This window comes from Peromyscus maniculatus, chromosome 12, assembly GCF_049852395.1.
Source record: "Peromyscus maniculatus bairdii isolate BWxNUB_F1_BW_parent chromosome 12, HU_Pman_BW_mat_3.1, whole genome shotgun sequence".
Classification (NCBI taxonomy): domain Eukaryota; kingdom Metazoa; phylum Chordata; class Mammalia; order Rodentia; family Cricetidae; genus Peromyscus; species Peromyscus maniculatus.
Genome location: NC_134863.1, coordinates 1,313,928 through 1,333,253, shown reverse-complemented (window position 1 = coordinate 1,333,253; position 19,326 = coordinate 1,313,928). Strand labels below are relative to the sequence as shown.

The window sequence follows — 19,326 nt, the reverse complement described above, 5'->3', positions numbered from 1 at the left end:
CAAGTATCACCAATTATGGGACACAGGTGGTAACCAGGGAGAAATCTAGAGACCTTTTAGCCTTGTTTGTTTATAAGTTGAATTCTAAAGTCAAAAAGGTAGATGATTCCACTCTCAGATTGATATGTTTGTAATTATGTCACCCCCCCCAAAGGAAAATGTCCCCTATTTATAATTCAAGAAGAAGAGGTATTGCCAGAAAATGATTTAAAGTAGTAATGGAAAAAAGTCCATAAGGTGATGTCTTTGTAAAAGGAAAATGATGATTAAAAATAAATTTAATTATTATTAACTCATCATCTGAATTGATATTTCTAATCAGAATATATAATCAGAAAAGAGAGTAAGTAATAATATAGTGTGGTGCACTGTAATCATTAATCCTTCCATTTTCCTGAAGGGACCTTGTAGGCATGAAAGATATGTCCTAGGAGCCGGGCGGTGGTGGCGCACGCCTTTAATCCCAGCACTCGGGAGGCAGAGGCAGGCGGATCTCTGTGAGTTCGAGGCCAGCCTGGGCTACCAAGTGAGTTCCAGGAAAGGCACAAAGCTACACAGAGAAACCCTGTCTCGAAAAACCAAAAAAAAAAAAAAAAAAAAAAAAAGATATGTCCTAGGAGACCCATCAATAAGGCAGCAGTGGGCATGATTCCTGTACTCAGAGCTGGCCTTGAAAAATGCCCAGTGATAAGACTGGCTCACCTCTGCAGAAACCGTGGGGCTTGTGTAGAATGATTGGACAATAAGATCAAGGACCTTTGGGGGAGGGCATGCATGGTGTGACACACATGATTTGACAGATAGGTCAAGGGCCCTGCTTGGGGGAAGTGTGTGGTATGACCCATGTGGTTGACAGGGCCCTGCTTGGAAGATATCTTAGTTTGAGTCTCTGTTGCTGTGAAAAAGTTATGACCAACACAATTTGGGAAGGAAAGGGTTTATGTTAGCTTACAGGATGACATCTATCATGAAAGGAATCTGAGATAGGAACATGAAGGCAGAAACTGAAGCAGAGACTGTGGAGGAAGGCTGACTTGTTCTCCATGGCTTGCTCAGATAACTTTTATACAATTTAGGACCACCTTCCCAGGGTGCTACCATGCACACTGGACTTGGGCCTCCTGTATCAGTCACCAGTCAAGAAAATATACCATAGACCAATTTGATGAAAGCTTTTTCTCAATTGAAGTTTTCTCTTCCCACAAGATTCTAGCTTGCATCAAATTGACAATATATTTATATTGTTGGAGACACACACACATTTGGATACTCATGTCAAAAGTCCTACTTGGGGTATCTGTGTTGTGTGGCCCACATGGTTGGACAGTAATGTCAAGGGCCCTGATAGACTTGGATGTGTTTTTCTGCCTTTGTGTATGTTTCAAAAAGAAAAAAGTTTTTTGTTGTTGTTCTTTATTTGTTTTTGTTTCATTCTGTCTTAATTCTTATACTAATACTTTATTAGCATAAACAAAATGAAGAAAATAGAACTAATTTTGCCATGCTGGCTATCAGGTCCAAGAGAAACTAAGGACAATTCTCAAAAACAAGGTGCCTATTAGCATACCAAAGCACATGCTGGCCTCCAGGCTCAGTACCTGAGACTCCTCTCAGCCCTTCTCACCCTGCCCTCTACCCTAAACTTCTCTAGCTCATGGGTTTCCCTTCCCCCAGCTTCTCATTCCTATATAACCTTACCAGTTTGGCCATGAGCATTCTTTGTCCTCTTGCCCCCCTCTCTCTTGGTCTTCTTCTCTTGCAACCCCCCTCCCCACTCCAGCCATTGGTCCAGTTCAGTCTGCTGTTCCCGTTTAATCTACTACCTTTGCTCCCTGTGCTGGTCTCTTCTAGATGCCTTTGGTTGAACTCTCCCTCATATCCACAATAAAAACCTTCTCCTCATCCATACTTTGGAGAGGTCATGACTTCACTTTATACCCTGGCATCAGAAGCTGCAAGTCAGTGGCTGTGATGGCTTGTTCACTCAGGAGCTCCTCTTCTACACTTACTAAAATTCAGACTGTCACTGAAGCAAGTTGATATCAGGGAGTTCTCTGTGAACAATGGTGCTCCAGGGCCTATGCAAACAAGACAGACTCCTTCCTGCAAGCAAAGGAGAGGGGCAGCTAGTGTTGTTGAAACCACTCACATTCCAGAACCAGGTGCTCCACTCTCCCCCACCCCACCTTCAATGACTCAGCACCAACAGCTCCATCATCACTAGAAGCCAATGTAACACATTTCCACTGTTGTCACAGTGGCATATTTTCCCTATGTGCATGCTCTGTACCATTTACAAAGCCCCAGCCATCATGGCCTGCTCTCTCTCTTTTCCATCTCAAGTGAGTTGCATGGGGTGATTTTGTGGCATACTTTGGCCCTCTGATGTCTGCAAAACACTTACATTGGTCCTGTGTCTTGGATAGGCTCCCTTGGTACCTGCACTCCCCTTTGAGGTCTGAGATGCACTGGGATGCTGTCATCTCTGGTCCACCTTCAACAGACTTACCCTTTATTGCTCTGTACCACATCTCTCAGCAGAAATTGCTAATTTTCCCCCTTTGGTCAGTGTAAATACTTCCTTGAGTCCAAAGATATGTCATTCTCTCTCCTAAATGCAAACCTGTTATTTTTTCTCCTGCTTCATACTTTGACCTGGCCTACCAGCTTCCTAGTGTAACCCAACCTGGCTGTTTTGGGGATTTCTGGCTATGTGTTCCTCCTGGGACTAGCTTACAACTTCTACATACAGCCTTTCCTGTAACCTTGTCAAATAACCTTACCTCACCATTCACCAACTGCTCCAAGTCCAAGTCCAGGTTTGCCACCAGTCTCTACCTTTTTCATATCACCCTTTTTGTCATGGAGAACTATTTTAAGACATCTGGAACACATTTTGTAGGTGCATTAAATTTCTTAGCTTTCAAAAAACCCTAACCTTCAGCACTGTCTCTCAGCCCCAAATGCTCTAATGTCCACAATGCCTCAATTCTCTGTGGTATTTAAGTCTACCACTGCCTACCTGCCAAATGGAATTTGTGCACTAGTATTTCTCTTCCCCAAGTTGGGGGTGATACATGAAGAAGAGACCATACTGATTCTGGTTATGGATTCAATAGCTTCTTGTCATAATAAAGGGTGGTTCAAATCCTGACCCTTCTGGCTATTACAGGAATAACTGTGGTGTCACCACTGGGACTGTGGGACTGACCATCTCTCTGAACACATATCATCAGTTTTCTTTCCAGTTCATCCAGTACCTTCAACAGGTGACCCAAACCATCCTCACCCTTCAAGAACAAATTGACTCCTTGGTAGCGGTATACTCCAAAACCAACAGTGACAACATCTCCTTACAGTTGAAAAAAGCAGCCTTTGTTGCTTCCTCTGAGAGGAGTGCTGCTTCTATGTCAATCAGTCAGGTATGGTAAAAAACAAAATACAACAACTTCAAACAGACCTCCAAAACACTTAAGGAACAACTCGATGCCTTCAGCCTCTGGGCCTTTGAGAACCCCATATGGAATTGGATACTGCCCTTCCTGAATCCCCTCTTTCTCATTTTCTTGCTTTTACTAATTATATTCTGCTTTATCAATTTCTTCTATGCGTTTCTTCAATGACAAATTCAAAAAGCTATAATCAAATAACTAACAAGTTATTGTTAGGATTCTTACTCACAGAGCTAGAGGCTCATGACTACTGAATATGTTCTGGTGGTGAGGACCAAAAAGTGCCTGGAAGATACAGACACCTGAAGAGAGCAGGAGGCAGTCTAAAGAACATGGCGCCCTCACTCTTGCCTCACCAGTCATCCCTTCCTATTTCTTTGACCTTTTATAATAAGCAAAAGAGAGGAATGCTGGTAAACTGTGAACCATGCACATTTCAGAACTAGGTGCTCCTCCATCCCCCACCCCAGCTACAGTGACTCAGTGCCAGTGGCTTCTTCATCACTAGCAGCCAATGTGACACACTTCCACTGTTCCTGTGGTTGTGTATTTTCCCTATGTGCATGTTCTATACCTCTTATAAAGCCCACACCATCACAGTCTGCCTTCTCCCTTTTGTATCCTGGTTCAGAGGTGGCCTTTTGCATGTACTGCCCCCTGCTCAACAAATCTCTTGCATGAGATCTCTGGTGTAGGATGATTTTGTGGTATTCCTTGGCCCTCTGATCTTCACAAAACACTGACAGGCAGGCCCTCATGTCAGCTGCCTAGAAGAGGTCACCAGGGCATTTTCCACTGCTCTGGAACTTGGAGAGCTATTACACAGCATCTGTCCATTAATTAAGGTTTTTCCATCAGATCCAACAATCCAAAGTTGGTAGTGTCCCAGAGTTACAAGCTGCAAGATGGAGCCTCCTCCAAAGTCCCACAATTAAAAGCGGGCTCAGACTAGAAGGGATTGCTACTCCTTTGACTGGGACTCTTCCATCCAGGGAAGGTCAGGCTGCCTTCTCTCTTTGTTAGGTCAGCACTTTGCCAACAGAAAGATATCTTGGGGGTGAGATATGGCTGAGGTGCAAGAATAATTCATAAGACAATCTCAGGCTGAACAATTGCTCCCCTGGGGTTCCCATACTATGTGGGAAAATGTTGAGTACACAACAGCCTTAGGGCCAGTTGTTTGGTCTTTGTGTGGTAAGTGCTTAGTGTATGTTTTGGCAAGAAGAATTGGTGAAATTTCTGGAATTATATCTACATCCCCTTCTCATAATCAAGTTTTATTTTAATGTGTTAGGCAGTCACTGAAATGATTGGGTATTTCAAAGTTGGGTATACTAGTTTGTATCATATAATCAGTTTCTTGTAAAAAACGCAACATACAAGCTTAAAAAGAATGATAATAATTCATAGTTAATAATCCTCTGACATGCCAGAGGTCCTCAAGAGCAAGGGAGCCTGAGAGAGGCTGTTACCCATGACTATTCTTCACAGTACTCATTAATACATTCTCATAAAGGCAGAGACCTCAAGACTTAATTATCTCTTAACATCATCATCTTACCTAGCTCCATCCCCCATTTTTTTTTTTTCGAGACAGGTTTTCTCTGTATAGCTTTGTGCCTTTCCTGGAACTCACTCTGTAGACCAGGCTAGCCTGGAACTCACAGAGATCCACCTGGCTCTGCCACCCGAGTGCTGGGATTAAAGGTGTGCACCACTACCATCCGGCCCTCCATCCCCCATTTTTAAAGTCAGTGTTAATTAGTGTATTTTAGAATAAAATATATTTATTTATTATACTGAAAATAAAAAGCTTTTGGTTCTATCTAGAATTGTCCTATCTCAATATATCACAGTGGAGATGAAATCTCAACATATATTTAGGGACATTTAAATGGGGACATTTAAATCACAGCAATGCACATTTTAATGTTTATAATATGTACACATAATTTGTACATTAGAAAGGCCAATAATGTGGACTAGAAACAAAAATCCACATGGCACTGATATTCAGAGGTCTGCTGCTTAGTCTCTTCAAGGTCTCACATTCTTTGGTTAAGATCAATTTTAAAGACTGGCAAAATTGTTCATCTGTAAAGATGTTTGCTGCCAAGACTGACAACCTAAGTTCAACTCCCAGAATCCACATGGTGGAAAGAGAGAACCACTCCAGCAAGTTGTCCTCTGACTTTCACATATACTTTTGCCATGGCACATATCTCATCCCCCCAATAAATAATTAATTAAAAATGTGAGAAACATTTTGAGGGTGTTCCATGAGCTGAGTACCTGCTGGGAGCTCAAACCTGCTACACAGCTTTGTCACCTGACTACTGGCAGGCCCATCCTTCTGAGCCCTCACACTTTTCCTTAGTTCATGCCTTGGAGCCCTGGACCCACAGGGCAATGTTCCCAAATATACTGCACTCTGCTTGGCTTTTGACATATTGTGAAACCTGCTTATTGAATATGCTTCAGCAAGTTATGGGTCACATAATTTCCACGAAGTCCTTCCCTTTTGATGAGTTAGATGATTGCTTCATAGGCTTTAATTTCACTACAGTTTGGCCTGCCCAAACATTAATGCTGTCACTTTCTAGGGATGGCTGCTGGTCACTCAGGACTCTAATATCACTTTGAAAAATCAGGTGTGGAGTGACTGCACTCATCCCAATGGCTTTTTATTTAAGAAACTCGTAGGTTAAAATGAGCATGTTTGCACTGTGGGAAAGCATTCTGCTTAGGACAAAGTGAGAGCTACAGACTCTCCAGAGAGTTCTCTCTTTGTATTAAGATTTTTTTTTTTTTTTTTTTTTTTTAGATGAAGTCTGCTTGCTTATGTAGCTCAAGCAGGTCTCAAACTTGTGTTCCTCTTGTCTCTACTTTCTGAGTGCTGGGATACTTAGCTTAAGAGAGCTTTTAGATGGAATGAAACAGTATTTATCTCTCTTGTCCTAGAAGGAGTAGAAGAGGCTTGGCCATTTGGGTCCCTGAGTGATGAGTGTAGATTTCTTTCCCCCTCCCCCATTAACCACTGGTAGACTTTTTCTATATAATTTATGACTTCAGTTATCTCCTCTAACTGCCTTGCCTACCTCTGAAATCTGAGCACATTGACCTGCTTCCTGGTCAGCTACTTGGCTAGAAATTGTTCTAAACTTTATGAATTCTAATTTTTCTCTAGGCCCGTTTCCATTTGAATTAGAATTCCTCTCATTGGCTCATATGTTTGAAGGTTTGTTTCCCATTTAGTAGAACTGTTTGGAAAGGATTAAGTAGTATGGCCTTGTTTTGTAAGGGTCCAAGAATCACTGAAGAAAGACCCCAGACTCAAATAGTATGCAAACACAAAGAACGTCTATTCTGCAGAAAAGCCAGCATGCAGGGGTCAATCATCCACACAAAATGGCAATGATGACTCAAAACAAAGGCTCATGGGCCCTTTTAAAAGGGAACTTGGGGGAATTCTAGTGTGATGAGTTAATCTCTATTCTACTTGGGCAGTCAAGGGGCAGTTGCATGGGTTACATGTTGGTTGGACAGGGCCAGTAACAGTCCCACCCATTGTGGGCTTTTGTCATATATGGTCAATAACAGCCATATCCTGTAACTTTGCTCCCTCCTGCCCCCAGCCTTATGAGGCCAGATTTTAAACTGTTTAGCTGACTATCTACACTTGGCTGGGGAATTGTTCCATGTCTAAGATGGCATCATATTCCAGCTCCTTCAGTTGGAGGACATGTGGTCACTGTGGGGGTGGCTTGTAGTCTTCAAAAGCCCATGTCATTCCCAGTTAGCTCTCTTTGCTTCCTACTTGCAGGAATGTAAGATCTCAGCTACTGCTCCAGTACCGTGAGTGCCTCCCTGTTTCCATGCTCTCTGTCATGATGATTGTGGACTCACACTCTGAAACTGTAAGGAAGCACCCAATAAATTCTTCTATAAGTTGTCTTGGTCATGGTGTTTTGTTATAGCAATAGAAAAGTGACTAAGACTGATGGTTTTTAGCGGCACTCTTACCCTGCAAGGAAAAGTCATGAAACATGCCAGAATCCACTAACAAGAGTTTTATTAAGACAAGGAGAAAGGGATAGATGTGATTAGGCCTGTGGAAGGACACGTATGTGAGAAGGGGGGCAGGGGTAGATGGGGCCTGCCTTTTTAAGGGCCAGCTTGCACCTACACACACAGGCCTACATAGTTACTCCACGCATGCACATAGATCACGTAGTCACACTGCACAATTACATGGCCATGCAGTGCATGGGGCATAGGTTATGCAGGTCGTATGACCCGGAAATGACTAGGTAGAAATGACTAAGTGTCTCGTCAGGGCATGCATGACTATGGGGGTGTGGTTGGAATTCCTATCATCCTGGACTCTTTGTTTTCATAAAAGGTGGTGAATGAGTGGGTATGGGGTGTTGTTTCTTCTGAAAACTGCTTCCAGCTGACTTGGTGGGCATCGGTTGGCTCTTGGAGGGATAGGGAAGGGAGTTTCTGAGGTAGGCAGGTGTCTTGGGATGGTGGGCTGTCTGTCATCTGCTGCCCTGGAGTTGTCCATCCTTTCTGGCTCAGAACTCTTTGGCTGACAGGATACTGGTGAGAAAAGGAAAAAAGAATCATTATTATTTTTATTTTCTTTGGAGTGTTCCCAGCCCAGGGGAGTTGGCACTTATCTGAAGTAGAGCCAGCCTGTCCAGGTGTATTTAAATTGGTTTCTGGAGCTTGGGTAAAGAATTGAACATGTTAAGAAGCAGCCATGAGAAAATTAGTTATCGTTGTAGTGTTTAGTACTCCACTTAATTTTTACCTGAGATAAGCTTTATTAGAAGTAGATTATTTAAGGCACCTGTTTTCTTTATTAGTTTAGCATTCAGGAGACACAGGTGATCAATTGCTGAGACCATTCAACAGTGATAGACTGTTGCATTAGAGTCTGTTTTTGCAGAGCCCAGATACTTTTGGGTCTGGGGGTGTAAATACCTTTTGATTATTACTCTTTTTTTCCTTACTGCCTGGATGTGTCTGATGGTCCTTTTTGCCTCTGGCTCTGTGGTGGCCCTAATCAGGAAAGGAAGAGCTTATGGGGTGATACCTCATTCCTCTGGAATTGGTGACAAGGCAGTGGATCCTAATGTCCTCTGGAGCTTGAGAGAACAGGACCATGTCTGTGTCTTTGTGTATGAAGAGAGATTTTTCTTTCTCAGATGGAGGTGAGATAAAAAGTTTCAGATGAGACAGGTTGGACCCAGTGGGGAAAGCCTCGAGTTTAACAGCTGTAGGAGTCACAAGAATTACCTTGAAGGGTCCCTGCCACTTAGGGGAAAGAGGTAGAGAGTGCTGGCCTGGAGGGGAAAGAAGAACCTGATCCTTGATGTGGATTGGGGGTGGGCAAGGACTGTCACAGGGCTGAGGTAAGGAATGGTCTGCAAAGCTCCACAGGACAAACCTTAGGTGGCATAGCAGGGGGGTTAACAGGCTGTCTGGAATGGTCAAAGAGTTGGATAGAAGATGTGGTGTTAGAACTGGCCTTCCATACATTAGTTCAAATGGAGAAATGGAAAGAGGCTTTTTAGGAAGAGCCCTGAGCCTGAGAAGAGCTAGAGGCAATAATCTTACCCAGTCAAGGTAAAGTTCCTGTGACATCTTAGTAAGAATAGATTTTAAAGACTGGTTGGTACACTTCACCTTTCCTGAGGATTGAGGACGGTATGGGATATGAAAATGCCAAGGAATGCTAAGAGCCTTAGCTAGAGTCTGGGAAACATGGGAGGTGAACTCCAGACCATTGTCAGACTGAAGGGAAGCAGGAACCCCAAACCGAGGAATAATTACTCAGAGAAGGAGATCTGCAACTGTCTGAGTCTGCTTATTAGAAACAGGATATGCCTCCACCCAATTTGAAAATGAGTCAACCATCATGAGGAGATATTTAATTTTCCTGATGGTGAGCATATGGGTAAAATTGAGCTGCCAGTCAGTCCCTAGAAGGGAACCTCTAACCTGGTGGGTGCGAAAAGTCTGACTTCTGTATTTGGTATTAGGGTCTGTTTTTTGGCAAATCTCAAAAGAGGCAGTAAGAGTTCTTAAGAACTGTAGGTCCTCAGAGGTGGGCTGCAGGTGGGCTTTTACAAATTGAGAGCAAGACTATTAGGGTGAAAGAGCTGGTGTAGATAGGACAGAATTTGCCTAGTGTCAGGGGTTCCCTGTGAGGGTGTGAGTTGCACTATATGGATTCCCTGTGGTGGGTGGGGTGAGACTTGGCCCTGGAGGGCCACTATCCTGGCTGCCTTGTCAGCCTGGTCAGCCTGGTTGTTTCCCCTAGAGATGATGGAGCTATTGGTCTGATGAGACCCACAGTGGACAATTCCTGTAGCCTTGGGGAGGTGGAAAGCCTTTAGCATGGCCATTTTTTGGCCTGAGTTAGATATGGATCCCCCTTTTGCTGTGAGAAGGCCACGCTCCCTCCAAATAGCAGCATGGGGCAGGAGGATATGAAAAGCATATTTGGAGTCTGTGTAAACATTTAGAGATTGTCCCTGTGCCAATTGGAAGGCACAGGTGAGAGCTATCAGCTCAGCCTGTTGGTTAGTGGTGTGTGTGTGTGTGGGGGGGTAATACCTGTGCCTCTATTACATCAGTATCTGACACTATGGCATAGCCCACTTTACAGGTCCCTTCATGTAAAAAGGTGCTGCCATCTATGTACCAGGTATAAGTAGCCTGAGGCAATGTGCCCTCCTGTATGTGTGAAGGGTGAGGTAACAGTTCCTCCAAGATTTCAGTGCAGGAATGAGAAGGAGAATAGTTAGCATTATGTTGAGGGAGGAGGCTTGAAATATTAAGGGGTAGACAGGTCTAGAAAGTAAGTGTGGCACCTTCTAGTAATGCCACCTGGATAGAAAGAACCCGGGAAGGAGGTAAAGTTTGTAAGCCTTTATAAGTTAAGAGATAGGACAAGTTATGGTGAGAGAAAACAGTAATAGATGACCCAAAGGTTAGCTTCTTTGATTCCCAAATAAGGAGCTCAGTGGCTGCTAAAGCACGGATACAAGGTGCCCAGCCCTGACTGGTAAGGTCTAGCTTCCTTGACAGATATGCTACAGATGCAAAGGGAGAGTCCCAGCTGATGCCCTAGGGTTCTGAGGGCAAATCCCTCCTTCTCTGCTACATAGAGGGAGAAGGGATGGGTTAGGTCTGGGAGGTAAAGCGCTGGGGGCTGGAAAAGAGCCTGTTGGAGCTTCTGGAAAGGTTAAGTAACAGGGTGAAGGAGGGGCTCATGTGGGGAGCCTTGAGCTGCCTCATATAAGGGGCAAGCAAGAAGAGAAAAAGATGAAACCCAAGACCATAGGAAGCCAGCTTATTGGGGAAATTATAAAGGCCACTCCACGTAGTTAAAAGGAAGATTTATTTAGTGGGTGACTTACAAATGAAGGAATAGATAGGTTGTGGGGGAGTCTGGGGAAGGTGTATCGCAGTCCAGCGGTGTTCTCTGGAGCTCTGCTCAGTCAACCTCCACCGTCCAGGGTCCAGGAACAGAGAGAGTGCTTGCCCATCCAGGTCTTGGGTCTCCAGATGCCTCCCTTGGCCCCGCCTAGTTGGCGTGACAGTTGCCAGAGTCTTAATGGGGGTTGGAACTTCCAGAACCAAGCTGAAATAGCTACCCACTAGATCTCCCCCTTTTTGTCTAAATAAGAAGGTTCTAAACTAGTACAAGACTATATACAAAGGAATGGTTATCAAATATTGTCCAGGAATAATGAGGGATAATGACCTAGATAAGATGGAACTACAACCAATGCAAACAATATCAAGCAAGAAACACATACTAAAATCCAGAGAAGTATAGAGCATAGGTAAATGGCACGTTATAAAGATCATTCCAAAAGGTGTCCTATCCTAAAGAACCTGAATTAATACTTAATATGTTCTATCTAAGATATTATATATACTAAGTTGTAACTATAACTGCTAGTCTTCACCGCTCGAGTTTTCACCTTAAACCTGAGAATATTTAATAACCAATTCTAAACAGAGCCCAAACCAGGTTCCTGCTTCATGTCTCATACGGGCAGCTAGATGCCGCAAAACACGGGTTTGAACTACTGGAGGGTTCCTGGCGTTTGCGTTTGACAGGCAGTATGGCAGTAATGGGGTGTCTGTCAGCGGCACGTTATGCTGTGTGGTAGATTTAGTCTTTACTAGTATTAAAAAAAAGGTGGGGGTGTCTGGGCTACACGCTGCTTTGATAAAAGCTTAGACACGCTATTTCTGAGACTTGATGACTCACAGAACTGGTGGAAAACGCCATGTTGGTAAGCTAAAATGGGCGGAGCCACCAGCCACAGCGCCATTTCAGTCTTAGAATACTACAGTTTAAAGCAATAGATTCACAATACGTAGGCTTAAAAGAGACAAAAAAAAAAAGATAAATTAATATAAAAAAGCCACGTAAAGATGAATATTACACAGACAATCTGGATTGTGTTGTCTTTGGGATTTTTAACTGCAAAAAAACATTTGATCGAAAAAGATGTTGAATTAAACCAATATGTATATTTTAAAGGTACCTTGACTTCAAAATTTGGATTTAAGGATATGTTTCTTTGGAAAAGAGGTTCTGCTTTTGTTTCCACAGAAAGCCAGAGGCTGTGGATTTGTTCCAGATTAAGATACATCAGGTTTCACCAGCCAAGACCCCCTGAAAGGTCTCCAATGACACCATGGCCCAGATGATCTAACATCCAGAGCAGTTTCAAGGCAACTGGTTCACACAATACAGCCTCATGGACTACCCCATAGGCCTAAAATTTTCTTTGTGTCCCCATAAGATACAGCGCCCCCCTCCAGCAGGAAGTAGCAAGAGATGCTACGCTCAAATTCCCAAATATACCAAGCTGGCTTTAGAGGTGGAATTGGCTCACTCCCCCTCTAAACCCAGACATATTGCTTTTAAAAAAAATGGTTAAGAGATTCTTGTGTCCCAAATCAGAAGAGCCCTCTGGTGTGGGACAGAAAAAAACAGGTTGGTTATAAATGTGATCTCTTTCTAAAAAAGAAAAGGGGATATGATATAGATATATAGGAGGATATAGAGATGATAAATAAAAGGGTAGATTAATGAACCTACTTTGAAAGAATAAGTTGTTTAAAATGTTTTCATTGGTATAGATTTTAGTTTATGTTTAAAATGTTTTACATTGGTATAAATTTTAGTTTATTGATACAAACTTGAAGTTAATTTTGTTATCCTGTATATATATTTCTATTCTTGTTTGAGGTATTATGTTTATGTAACTCATTTAAAATTGTAATGGATAATTAAAAAATAGATTAATAATTTGTCATCTATGATAATCATATTTATAGCCATGTTAGTTAAGTCTTCTAGGTATACATAGATATATTTCAGATAGATAGGTAATCTTCAAACACTTCATAGACCTAGAGAATATGGCATTTAAATAACTTAGAATTCTGTTGATGTGAGACACAATTGCTCCTGGCTGCACCAATTTGATCCCGAGAGAATGTTGGGCTTCTAAGACATTTCCATTTGGAAGTTTGTCTTCTTGGCACAAAATGTCCTACTGGGCAAAGAATTGCCCTTGCTTTCATGGCTGACAGTACGAATGCAATGCTGTCCTTTCTGGACAAGCGGGACACAAGGAAAGCAACCACTGTACTCTGCCAAGACAGGGTAAGATGGTCTTTCAGAATTCCTGCTTCTGAAAATGGTCTGTCATGTACTCTAGGCCTTTAGCCACTTTGAATGCACCAACAATGCTGAGAAACATTAGGTGACTGTCCAGGCTGCCAGTTGTCTTAGTGTACTCTTGCAAGATTCCCGAAAGTTGCTTGCATCCATCTACCATTTCTCAGGTACCATTATGTTCCTTCTCAGGTCTTTGATGTGGTTGAAGACTAGATAGTTTTAATTTCCTTAGTTATGATAAAAGATAAGTTAGATATAAAACCTTAAACTCACAAATATAAGATAGATAGGACATCTTCTTTAATATTGTAACTGCAATTCTTGCTCGATAATTGTTTTGTTATATGTAATTTTACCATGTTAAAGTTAAAACCTTCCTTTTTAAAAAAAGAAGAAAAGGGGAAGTGCTGTGGATATCTCTCTATATAAATAAAAAACTAATGGCCAGTGACCAGGCAGGAAGTATAGGCGGGACAAAGAAAGAGGAGAATTGGGGAAACAGGAAGAAGGAGGAGAGACACTGCAGCCACTGCCAGGACAAGCAGCATGTAAAGATGCCGGTAAGCCACCAGCCACGTGGCAAGGCATAGATTTATAAAAATGGGTTAATTTAAGATAAAAGAACAGTTAGCAAGAAGCCTGCCACAGCCATACAGTTTATAAGTATTATAAGCGTCTGAGTGATTATTTTATACGTGGATTGTGGGACTGCGGGGTTTGGTGGAACCTGGAGAGAAGCCCTCCAGCAACACCAGCCATTCCTAGGAAAGACAGAATCTCCTGTTTAGTAGAAGGGTCTGCAAGAGACTGTATTAGATGCTTTCTGTCTACAGTAATAGCCTTGTAGGTTGGAGTAATGGTTAGACCCAAATAGATGAGCTGGGGAATGGACAGCTGAACTTTAGAAGAGGACACCCTGTAAACTCAGCTTTATAAGAAATTTAGGAGAACAGAGGTGTTAGTTTAGCTAAACTGTAAGGATGGGATACAGAGTAAAATGTCATCTACACACTGTTTTAGTTTAGAGCCAGGAAGAGACAAAGAAAGCAGGTCAGAGGCCAGAGCCTGACCAAATAAGTATGGACTGTCCTTCAATCCTTGTGGCAGAATAGTACAGGTCAGCTATGTGGACAGATGAGTGTCAGGGTCAGTCCACTGCAGGATTAATGAGCCAGAGGTCTTGAACCAGGTGGTAGGTTCCATTAGACTTTTTAACTGTAAGTATAGGGGTGTTAAAAGATGAAGAGTTTGGGCAGAGCCTCTTTTGCCTGAGAAAGTCAGAAATGATAGGCTTAAGTCTTCTTAGCCTTTGGAGTATAACTGCATAGTAATAGGTGGATGGTGCCTAGTGATAGAAGGGTTCTGCGTGTCCCAGACTTTTGGGTCTACCAGAGAGGCTGGCAAGAGAAAGGAACTGTGTAGCTGGAGTTTTCTCCAGTAGGTCATATAGTTAATAATTAATATAAGCCTCTGTGTGCTCATTTGGGGCTTAGTGGCTGCAGGACCACAGGCAGTAGGAGCTGGGCAGGCACAGGAAAACTTTTAGCTACAAATGGCACCCAATGGCTTGAGTTTCCACCTAAGTTCTACTTCATGTCTCATGTGGGTGGTGAGACACTGCAATATGTAAGCTTGAGCTACTCTATGGCAGGCTCATGGCGTGTGGGCTTGACCTACACCATATTACACAGAGGTGTTTCCAAGCTACGTACTATGCTGCATGGTGGATATAGTTCTTGCTAGTTAAAAAAAAAAAAAAAAAAAAAAAAAAGGTTTCTGGGCTACATGCTGATTTGATAGAGGCATAGACCCACTGCCTCCCAAAGTCCAGCAGTGAGCATGGTTCCTCCAAAGATGATGGTAAATGAAATTCTGCCACATTGGAAAGCTGAGGTGGGCAGAACCAGCAGCCACAGCTGCCTTTTCAGTCCTAGTAATGCTGCAGTTTAAAGCAATAGGTTCACAATAAGGCAGATTCAGATGGAATAGTTTCCAATGTGTGTAAAAATGTATGTAGGCTTGAAAGAGAAGAAAAGAAATATATGCAGTTATATAAAAAATATAGTTTTAAAAACTAAAGTATTTAAAGAAAAAGAAAAACTAATATAAAAATAAGCCATGTAAAGATGGATATTACACAGAGAATCTGGATTGTGCTATCTTTGATATTTTAAACTGCAGAAAGACATTTGATTGTAAAGGCTGTTCTGTTAAATCAATATATATATTTTAAAGGTATCTTGATTTCAAAATTTGGGTCTAAGGATATGTTGATTTGGAAAGGAGGCTCTGCTTTTGTTTCCAAAGGAAGCAAGAGCCTATGGGTTTGTTCCAGATTAAGATATATCAAGTTTGACCAGCCAAGACCACCTGAAAGGTCACCGATGACACCATGGCCCATTTCATCCAACATTCAGAATGGTTTCAAGGCAACTGGCTCAGCCAATGCAGCCTCACAGACTATAACAGTCAGGATTTGACCATAATTCTTAATTTTCTCAGGATCCCCATTAGATTACCAGTGCCTTCATCTAGCAGGAAGTAGTATGAGAAGCTACACTGAAATTTCCAAAATATTGTTTATAAATGTTTATTTTTATTTAAAGCAGATTGATTATAAATACAATTTCTTTCTAAAAACAAAAGGGGGGATAGTATAGATATGATAGGATGAACGGGTAGATTAATGAGCCTACTTTTAAAGAGCAACAACTTGTTTAAAATGTTTTACATTACTATGGACTATAGTTTATTGAAACAAATTTACAGTTGATTTTGTTATTATATATATTTCTACTCTTGTTTAAAGTATTATGTTTGTGCAGCTCATTTGAAATTGTAGTGGATAATTAAGAAATACAGATTAACAATTAGGCTTCTATGATAGTCAAACTTATAGTCATGTTAAGTTTTATAGGTATAAATAGATATATTTTAGATAGATAGGTAATCTTCAAAAACTTCAAAGACCTACAGAATATGGTATTTAAAATGTTTTGAAAATTTAGACTTTCTGGATAGTGAGACATTTCTGCTCCTGGCAGCACTGATTTACTTCAAAGAAAAAGATGGGCATTGAGGACACTCCATAAGGAATTTATCTTCTTCTTGGCAAAAATAGCCACTTAGCAAGAAACTGTTCTTGCCTGGACTGCTTGCAAAAATGTATTGACTGAACATGCAGGACCCATAGGAAGGTGACCACTGAACTTTGCAAGGCAAAATGGTCTTTTAGGTTCCTGCTTCCCAGAGGAAACTGCCAGACATTCTACAGGACACAGGAAGAGTTGACTGAGAGACTCTAGGCATGTGGGCTGAAGATGAATGCCCCAACAATGCAGATGAACTTTAGGTGACTGTCCAGTTAGCCAGCTGTCTCTGTCATTCTAGACTTTCGTAAGTTGCTTACAATGCATTTCCTGTTTACTTAGATAATGTTGTATCCTTCTGGGGTCTTTGATGTAGTTGAAGACTAGATAGTTATAACTTTCCTTGGTTATGATAAAAGGTAAATTAGGTATGAAACTTTAGACTCACAAATATAGGATAGATAAAATATTTTCTTTAATTTTACAAAAGACAAATAGACTAGATATTGTAAATGCAATTCTAGCTTGATATATGTAATTTTACTATGTTAAAGTTAAAACTTTCCTTTTGTTTAGAAAGAAAAGGGGAAGTGATGGGGGAGTGTCTTTTTGTATGGTGTGAAAATATGTTGCTCTGATTGGTAGATAAATAAAGCTGTTTGGCCAATGGTGAGGCAGAATAGGTGTGACATTCTAGCTAGAGAAGAGGAAGGAGAAAGGCAGAACAGTGGAGACACTGCTAGCTGGCACCATGAGAAGCGAAATGCAAAGATGCATGGCACCAATGATGGTTTTTAGTGGCACTCTTACCCTTCGAGGAAAAGTCATGAAACATGACAGAATCTACTAACAAGAGTTTCATTAAGACAAGGAGAAAGGGATAGATGTGGTCAGGCCTGTGGAAGGACATGTGTGTGAGAAAGGGGGGGGGGCAGGGGCAGACACGGCCTGCCTTTTTAAGGGCCAGCTTTCACCTGTGCACACAGGACCATGTGGCTACTCCACACATGCACATAGATCACGTGGTCATGCCACATGATTATGTGACCATGCAATACATGGGGCATGGGTTATACAGGATGTATAACCCAGAAATGACTAAGTGTCTCGTTGGGGCATGCATGACCATGGGGGTGTGGTTGGAATTCCTATTAAAGACAGCCTCGAATTTATTACAGAACTGTATGGTTATATGACAAATGTGTGAAAATTTTACCAAGAGAGGGGAAATGCCAAAGAGGAATTAATGTCAGTGGCTAGAAAAATAAAACTAAAGAAAGTAGACTGTATGTTATGTTATGGGACTCTCCAGAGTCTGCTTTCTCTTAAAAACAAAGCCATTCACAGCATAAATAAAACACTAGTCAGAGGCTGATCATGTGACTCAGCAGATTAAAAACACTTGCCACATAAGCCTGATGAGCAGAGTTTGACCCTCAGAACACATGTGTGGGTGGAAGGAGGTAATTGACATCAATAAAGTTGTCCTCTGACCTTTACATACATGCTATTGCATACACATGCACTGTCTCACACACAAATAATGGCAACATTTTTAAAAAGAAAGGAAAATGACAGTGATAGATGCATGAATGATAATGCCCCATACAAAGAAATAATAAAAAAAAATGAGACCATAGTCATTACAGTGCTGTAGCAAAACAAATCAGTCACATCGTGCAGTGATGTTGATGAGAACAAACCTACAGTGGTGCCCTGTATAACATTCTGCATGTTCAGTTATGGACAGTACATAATACTTGATAACAAGCGGTTATATTATTATTTTTTGTGTAACAATTTACTCAAGTTGAAACATTGCATGCAGGAGTTGGATTCCTTAAGACTCAAGAAGTAAACAGAACTTACTAGGCTCAGGAAGTAACAACTCAGAATTCTCAGGAGGCTCCACAAGTTTACAGAATTTGAAGGCTCTTGCAAAGGCTATAGAAGCTGCACCAACTACTAGAGAGTTTATTCAATCAGTGCTAATGCCTGATAGTCCTTCAGAGAGTGCTGAAGATACAGTGTTCATAAGGCATCATCATTCATAGTTTGGTGAGCTTAACTATGTAAAGATGTGTTACATTTCAGATATTACTTTAACTATGGGAAGGTATGTTACATTTATTTATGCTGCCTTTGTTAATAATGAAAAATGTGTTACATTTGTTTATACTGCATTTATTTGATTATGTAAAGATGTGTCACTGTTTCACTTTGCCTGCTTAAGGAACCCAAATGATCTCATAAAAAGCTGAACAGCCAATAACTAGGCAGAAGAGGGATAGGTGGTGCTGGCCGTCAGAGGCAATGAATAGGAGGAGGATTCTAGAGATGAGGAGAGAACAAGGGAGAAAGAGAGGGACATGCCTGGGGCCAGAAGCCAGGCAGCCACCAGTCAGCTAGGCACAAGAATCAGGAAGGTAGGACATACAGAAAGAAAGAAAATAAAAAAGCCCTGAAGCAAAACACAGATGAAGAGAAACAGGATAATTTAAGTATAAGAGCTAGTGGGACAAATATAAGATAAGGCTGAGTGTTCATAACTAATAAGAAATCTTTATTTCACGATTTAGGAATTAGTTGGTGGCCAAAAAAATAAAGCCTGCTACATTTGGCATTCCAATGTGGGGCCTGAACTTTCATATGGGGCCTAAGAAAGCTGGAAACAGAACAAAACAAAACAAAACAAAACAAAACAAAACAAAACAAAACAAAACAAAACAAAACAAAAAATGAATATGGCTTCTTTAAGACGCTCTGCCAAAGTGGTATGTTAAATAGATACAGCAAACTAAGTAAAAATGCCTGCTACAGTATGGGCATCCACTTCCTAGGGCTGTGGTGGTTGAATGTGATTCCCAGTCAAATGCAGCTCTTAACTGGGCTGCAGGCTTAGGCTTGGCTTTCATGGATCTGAGAAGGGGGTGGGCCAGCCATGAGAGCCACCAGCAGATGGTCTAGCCACTGCCTCTTAGCAATTTAAAGTTTGTCTCCCACATCAGAGAATGCTGCCAGTGCACAGCTGCAGACACCTAGTCAAGCAGGAACAGACAGGGGA

General features: G+C 41.6%; 1 long non-coding RNA gene across 2 annotated transcripts in view; it reads right to left on the bottom strand.

Annotated features, from left to right (window-relative positions):
* Window positions 1-7,507: 7,507 nt before the first annotated feature.
* Window positions 7,508-19,326, bottom strand: part of LOC143267994 (uncharacterized) — a 65,348-nt gene continuing 53,529 nt past the window's right edge. Inside the window, exon 3 of one of the 2 annotated variants that reach the window (XR_013043575.1) lies at window positions 7,508-8,054. This is a non-coding gene — a long non-coding RNA (uncharacterized LOC143267994). The remainder of the gene's footprint in view (window positions 8,055-19,326) is intronic. The other variant, XR_013043576.1, reaches the window with a different exon arrangement.